This window comes from Gymnoscopelus microlampas (genome assembly GCF_963454915.1).
Source record: "Gymnoscopelus microlampas genome assembly, chromosome: 18".
NCBI classification, from domain to species: domain Eukaryota; kingdom Metazoa; phylum Chordata; class Actinopteri; order Myctophiformes; family Myctophidae; genus Gymnoscopelus; species Gymnoscopelus microlampas.
Genome location: NC_139955.1, coordinates 29,690,728 through 29,698,285, shown reverse-complemented (window position 1 = coordinate 29,698,285; position 7,558 = coordinate 29,690,728).

The window sequence follows — 7,558 nt, the reverse complement described above, 5'->3', positions numbered from 1 at the left end:
GTCACGATACGCTGCGATCGTCGTCGGTCGGGTCCTTGCGCCGGTATTGTGGCGCATGTCAGTACGCGCTGTCACGCTACGCTGCGATCGTCGTCGGTCGGTTGGATCCTTGCACCGGTATTGTGGCGAATGTCAGTACAGTATGCGCCGTCACGCTACGCTGCGATCGACGTCGGTCGGTTGGATCCTTGCGCCGGTATTGTGGCGCATGTCAGTACAGTATGCGCCGTCACGCTGTGATCGTCGTCGGTCGGTTGGATCCTTGCGCCGGTATTGTGGCGCATGTCAGTACAGTATATGCCGTCACGCTACGCTGCGATCGTCGTCGGTCGGGTCCTTGCGCCGGTATTGTGGCGCATGTCTGTACAGTATGCGCCGTCACGCTACGCTGCGATCGTCGTCGGTCGGTTGGATCCTTGCGTTGGTATTGTGGTGCATGTCAGTACAGTATGCGCCGTCACGTAACGCTGCGATCGTCATCGGTCGGGTCCTTGCGCCGGTATTGTGGCGCATGTCAGTACAGTACAGTATGCGCCGTCACACTACGCTGCGATCGTCGTCGGTCGGTTGGATCCTTGCTTCGGTATTGTGGCGCATGTCAGTACGCGCTGTCACGCTACGTTGCGATCGTCGTCGGTCGGTTGGATCCTTGCACCGGTATTGTGGCGAATGTCAGTATAGTATGCGCCGTCACGCTACGCTGCGATCGACGTCGGTCGGTTGGATCATTGCGCTGGTATTGTGGCGCATGTCAGTACAGTATGCGCCGTCACGATACGCTGCGATCGTCGTCGGTCGGTTGGATCCTTGCGCCGGTATTGTGGCGCATGTCAGTACAGTATGCGCCGTCACGCTGTGATCGTCGTCGGTCGGTTGGATCCTTGCGCCGGTATTGTGGCGCATGTCAGTACAGTATGCGCCGTCACGCTACGCTGCGATCGTCGGTCGGTTGGATCCTTGCGCCGGTATTGTGGCACATGTCAGTACAGTATGCGCCGTCACGCTACGCTGCGATCGTCGTCGGTCGGGTCCTTGCGCCGGTATTGTGGCGCATGTCAGTACAGTATGTGCCGTCACGATACGCTGCGATCGTCGTCTGTCGGGTCCTTGCGCCGGTATTGTGGCGCATGTCAGTACAGTATGCGCCGTCACGCTACGCTGCGATCGTCGTCGGTCGGTTGGATCCTTGCGCCGGTATTGTGGCGCATTTCAGTACAGTATGCGCCATCACTTTAAGCTGCGATCGTCGTCGGTCGGGTCCTTGCGCCGGTATTGTGGCGCATGTCAGTACACTATGCGCTGTCACGCTACGCTGCATGTCAGTACAGTATGCGCCGTCACGCTACGCTGCGAATGTCGTCGGTCGAGTCTTTGCGCCGGTATTTTGCCGCATATTAGTACAGTATGCGCCGTCGGTCGGGTCCTTGCGCCGGTATTGTGGCGCATGTCGGTACAGTATTTGCCGTCACGCTACGCTGCGATCGTCATCGGTCGGGTCCTTGCGCCGGTATTGTGGCGCATGTCAGTATAGTATGCGCCGTCACGCTACGCTGCGATCGTCGTCGGTCGGTTGGATCCTTGCGCCGGTATTGTGGCACATGTCAGTACAGTATGCGCCGTCACGCTACGCTGCGATCGTCGTCGGTCGGGTCCTTGCGCCGGTATTGTGGCGCATGTCAGTACAGTATGTGCCGTCACGATACGCTGCGATCGTCGTCGGTCGGGTCCTTGCGCCGGTATTGTGGCGCATGGCAGTACAGTATGCGCCGTCACGCTACGCTGCGATCGTCATCGGTCGGGTCCTTGCGCCGGTATTGTGGCGCATGTCAGTACAGTATGCGCCGTCACACTACGCTGCGATCGTCGTCGGTCGGTTGGATCCTTGCGCCGGTATTGTGGCGCATGTCAGTAGAGTATGCGCCGTCACGATACGCTGCGATCGTCGTCGGTCGGGTCCTTGCGCCGGTATTGTGGCGCATGTCAGTACGCGCTGTCACGCTACGCTGCGATCGTCGTCGGTCGGTTGGATCCTTGCACCGGTATTGTGGCGAATGTCAGTACAGTATGCGCCGTCACGCTACGCTGCGATCGACGTCGGTCGGTTGGATCCTTGCGCCGGTATTGTGGCGCATGTCAGTACAGTATGCGCTGTCACGCTGTGATCGTCGTCGGTCGGTTGGATCCTTGCGCCGGTATTGTGGCGCATGTCAGTACAGTATGTGCCGTCACGCTACGCTGCGATCGTCGTCGGTCGGGTCCTTGCGCCGGTATTGTGGCGCATGTCTGTACAGTATGCGCCGTCACGCTACGCTGCGATCGTCGTCGGTCGGTTGGATCCTTGCGTTGGTATTGTGGTGCATGTCAGTACAGTATGCGCCGTCACGTAACGCTGCGATCGTCATCGGTCGGGTCCTTGCGCCGGTATTGTGGCGCATGTCAGTACAGTACAGTATGCGCCGTCACACTACGCTGCGATCGTCGTCGGTCGGTTGGATCCTTGCTTCGGTATTGTGGCGCATGTCAGTACGCGCTGTCACGCTACGTTGCGATCGTCGTCGGTCGGTTGGATCCTTGCACCGGTATTGTGGCGAATGTCAGTACAGTATGCGCCGTCACACTACGCTGCGATCGTCGTCGGTCGGTTGGATCCTTGCGCCGGTATTGTGGCGCATGTCAGTACGCGCTGTCACGCTACGTTGCGATCGTCGTCGGTCGGTTGGATCCTTGCACCGGTATTGTGGCGAATGTCAGTACAGTATGCGCCGTCACGCTACGCTGCGATCGTCGTCGGTCGGTTGGATCCTTGCGCCGGTATTGTGGCGCATGTCAGTACGCGCTGTCACGCTACGTTGCGATCGTCGTCGGTCGGTTGGATCCTTGCACCGGTATTGTGGCGAATGTCAGTACAGTATGCGCCGTCACGCTACGCTGCGATCGACGTCGGTCGGTTGGATCCTTGCGCCGGTATTGTGGCGCATGTCAGTACAGTATGCGCCGTCACGCTACGCTGCGATCGTCGTCGGTCGGTTGGATCATTGCGCTGGTATTGTGGCGCATGTCAGTACAGTATGCGCCGTCACGATACGCTGCGATCGTCGTCGGTCGGGTCCTTGCGCCGGTATTGTGGCGCATGTCAGTACGCGCTGTCACGCTACGCTGCGATCGTCGTCGGTCGGTTGGATCCTTGCGCCGGTATTGTGGCGAATGTCAGTACAATATGCGCCGTCACGCTACGCTGCGATCGACGTCGTTCGATTGGATCCTTGCGCCGGTATTGTGGCGCATGTCAGTACAGTATGCGCCGTCACGCTACGCTGCGATCGTCGTCGGTCGGTTGGATCCTTGCGCCGGTATTGTGGCGCATGTCAGTACAGTATGCGCCGTCACGCTACTCTGTGATCGTCGTCGGTCGGTTGGATCCTTGCGCCGGTATTGTGGCGCATGTCAGTACAGTATGCGCCGTCACGCTACGCTGCGATCGTCGTTGGTCGGTTGAATCCTTGCGCCGGTATTGTGGCGCATGTCAGTACAGTATGCGCCGTCACGCTACGCTGCGATCGTCGTCGGTCGGTTGGATTCTTGCGACGGTATTGTGGCGCATGTCAGTACAGTATGCGCCGTCACGCTACGCTGCGATCGACGTCGGTCGGTTGGATCCTTGCGCCGGTATTGTGGCGCATGTCAGTACAGTATGCGCCGTCACGCTGTGATCGTCGTCGGTCGGTTGGATCCTTGCGCCGGTATTGTGGCGCATGTCAGTACAGTATGCGCCGTCACGCTACGCTGCGATCGTCGTCGTCGGTCGGTTGGATCCTTGCGCCGGTATTGTGGCACATGTCAGTACAGTATGCGCCGTCACGCTACGCTGCGATCGTCGTCGGTCGGGTCCTTGCGCCGGTATTGTGGCGCATGTCAGTACAGTATGTGCCGTCACGATACGCTGCGATCGTCGTCTGTCGGGTCCTTGCGCCGGTATTGTGGCGCATGTCAGTACAGTATGCGCCGTCACGCTACGCTGCGATCGTCGTCGGTCGGTTGGATCCTTGCGCCGGTATTGTGGCGCATTTCAGTACAGTATGCGCCATCACTTTACGCTGCGATCGTCGTCGGTCGGGTCCTTGCGCCGGTATTGTGGCGCATGTCAGTACACTATGCGCTGTCACGCTACGCTGCATGTCAGTACAGTATGCGCCGTCACGCTACGCTGCGAATGTCGTCGGTCGAGTCTTTGCGCCGGTATTTTGCCGCATGTTAGTACAGTATGCGCCGTCGGTCGGGTCCTTGCGCCGGTATTGTGGCGCATGTCGGTACAGTATTTGCCGTCACGCTACGCTGCGATCGTCATCGGTCGGGTCCTTGCACCGGTATTGTGGCGCATGTCAGTACAGTATGCGCCGTCACGCTACGCTGCGATCGTCGTCGGTCGGTTGGATCCTTGCGCCGGTATTGTGGCACATGTCAGTACAGTATGCGCCGTCACGCTACGCTGCGATCGTCGTCGGTCGGGTCCTTGCGCCGGTATTGTGGCGCATGTCAGTACAGTATGTGCCGTCACGATACGCTGCGATCGTCGTCGGTCGGGTCCTTGCGCCGGTATTGTGGCGCATGGCAGTACAGTATGCGCCGTCACGCTACGCTGCGATCGTCATCGGTCGGGTCCTTGCGCCGGTATTGTGGCGCATGTCAGTACAGTATGCGCCGTCACACTACGCTGCGATCGTCGTCGGTCGGTTGGATCCTTGCGCCGGTATTGTGGCGCATGTCAGTACAGTATGCGCCGTCACGATACGCTGCGATCGACGTCGGTCGGTTGGATCCTTGCGCCGGTATTGTGGCGCATGTCAGTACAGTATGCGCCGTCACGCTGTGATCGTCGTCGGTCGGTTGGATCCTTGCGCCGGTATTGTGGCGCATGTCAGTACAGTATGCGCCGTCACGCTACGCTGCGATCGTCGTCGTCGGTCGGTTGGATCCTTGCGCCGGTATTGTGGCACATGTCAGTACAGTATGCGCCGTCACGCTACGCTGCGATCGTCGTCGGTCGGGTCCTTGTGCCGGTATTGTGGCGCATGTCAGTACAGTATGTGCCGTCACGATACGCTGCGATCGTCGTCTGTCGGGTCCTTGCGCCGGTATTGTGGCGCATGTCAGTACAGTATGCGCCGTCACGCTACGCTGCGATCGTCGTCGGTCGGTTGGATCCTTGCGCCGGTATTGTGGCGCATTTCAGTACAGTATGCGCCATCACTTTACGCTGCGATCGTCGTCGGTCGGGTCCTTGCGCCGGTATTGTGGCGCATGTCAGTACACTATGCGCTGTCACGCTACGCTGCATGTCAGTACAGTATGCGCCGTCACGCTACGCTGCGAATGTCGTCGGTCGAGTCTTTGCGCCGGTATTTTGCCGCATGTTAGTACAGTATGCGCCGTCGGTCGGGTCCTTGCGCCGGTATTGTGGCGCATGTCGGTACAGTATTTGCCGTCACGCTACGCTGCGATCGTCATCGGTCGGGTCCTTGCACCGGTATTGTGGCGCATGTCAGTATAGTATGCACCGTCACGCTACGCTGCGATCGTCGTCGGTCGGTTGGATCCTTGCGCCGGTATTGTGGCACATGTCAGTACAGTATGCGCCGTCACGCTACGCTGCGATCGTCGTCGGTCGGGTCCTTGCGCCGGTATTGTGGCGCATGTCAGTACAGTATGTGCCGTCACGATACGCTGCGATCGTCGTCGGTCGGGTCCTTGCGCCGGTATTGTGGCGCATGGCAGTACAGTATGCGCCGTCACGCTACGCTGCGATCGTCATCGGTCGGGTCCTTGCGCCGGTATTGTGGCGCATGTCAGTACAGTATGCGCCGTCACACTACGCTGCGATCGTCGTCGGTCGGTTGGATCCTTGCGCCGGTATTGTGGCGCATGTCAGTACAGTATGCGCCGTCACGATACGCTGCGATCGTCGTCGGTCGGGTCCTTGCGCCGGTATTGTGGCGCATGTCAGTACGCGCTGTCACGCTACGCTGCGATCGTCGTCGGTCGGTTGGATCCTTGCACCGGTATTGTGGCGAATGTCAGTACAGTATGCGCCGTCACGCTACGCTGCGATCGACGTCGGTCGGTTGGATCCTTGCGCCGGTATTGTGGCGCATGTCAGTACAGTATGCGCCGTCACGCTGTGATCGTCGTCGGTCGGTTGGATCCTTGCGCCGGTATTGTGGCGCATGTCAGTACAGTATATGCCGTCACGCTACGCTGCGATCGTCGTCGGTCGGGTCCTTGCGCCGGTATTGTGGCGCATGTCTGTACAGTATGCGCCGTCACGCTACGCTGCGATCGTCGTCGGTCGGTTGGATCCTTGCGTTGGTATTGTGGTGCATGTCAGTACAGTATGCGCCGTCACGTAACGCTGCGATCGTCATCGGTCGGGTCCTTGCGCCGGTATTGTGGCGCATGTCAGTACAGTACAGTATGCGCCGTCACACTACGCTGCGATCGTCGTCGGTCGGTTGGATCCTTGCTTCGGTATTGTGGCGCATGTCAGTACGCGCTGTCACGCTACGTTGCGATCGTCGTCGGTCGGTTGGATCCTTGCACCGGTATTGTGGCGAATGTCAGTACAGTATGCGCCGTCACACTACGCTGCGATCGTCGTCGGTCGGTTGGATCCTTGCGCCGGTATTGTGGCGCATGTCAGTACGCGCTGTCACGCTACGTTGCGATCGTCGTCGGTCGGTTGGATCCTTGCACCGGTATTGTGGCGAATGTCAGTACAGTATGCGCCGTCACGCTACGCTGCGATCGTCGTCGGTCGGTTGGATCATTGCGCTGGTATTGTGGCGCATGTCAGTACAGTATGCGCCGTCACGATACGCTGCGATCGTCGTCGGTCGGGTCCTTGCGCCGGTATTGTGGCGCATGTCAGTACAGTATGTGCCGTCACGATACGCTGCGATCGTCGTCGGTCGGGTCCTTGCGCCGGTATTGTGGCGCATGGCAGTACAGTATGCGCCGTCACGCTACGCTGCGATCGGCATCGGTCGGGTCCTTGCGCCGGTATTGTGGCGCATGTCAGTACAGTATGCGCCGTCACACTACGCTGCGATCGTCGTCGGTCGGTTGGATCCTTGCGCCGGTATTGTGGCGCATGTCAGTACAGTATGCGCCGTCACGATACGCTGCGATCGTCGTCGGTCGGGTCCTTGCGCCGGTATTGTGGCGCATGTCAGTACGCGCTGTCACGCTACGCTGCGATCGTCGTCGGTCGGTTGGATCCTTGCACCGGTATTGTGGCGAATGTCAGTACAGTATGCGCCGTCACGCTACGCTGCGATCGACGTCGGTCGGTTGGATCCTTGCGCCGGTATTGTGGCGCATGTCAGTACAGTATGCGCCGTCACGCTGTGATCGTCGTCGGTCGGTTGGATCCTTGCGCCGGTATTGTGGCACATGTCAGTACAGTATGTGCCGTCACGCTACGCTGCGATCGTCGTCGGTCGGGTCCTTGCGCCGGTATTGTGGCGCATGTCTGTACAGTATGCGCCGTCACGCTACGCTGCGA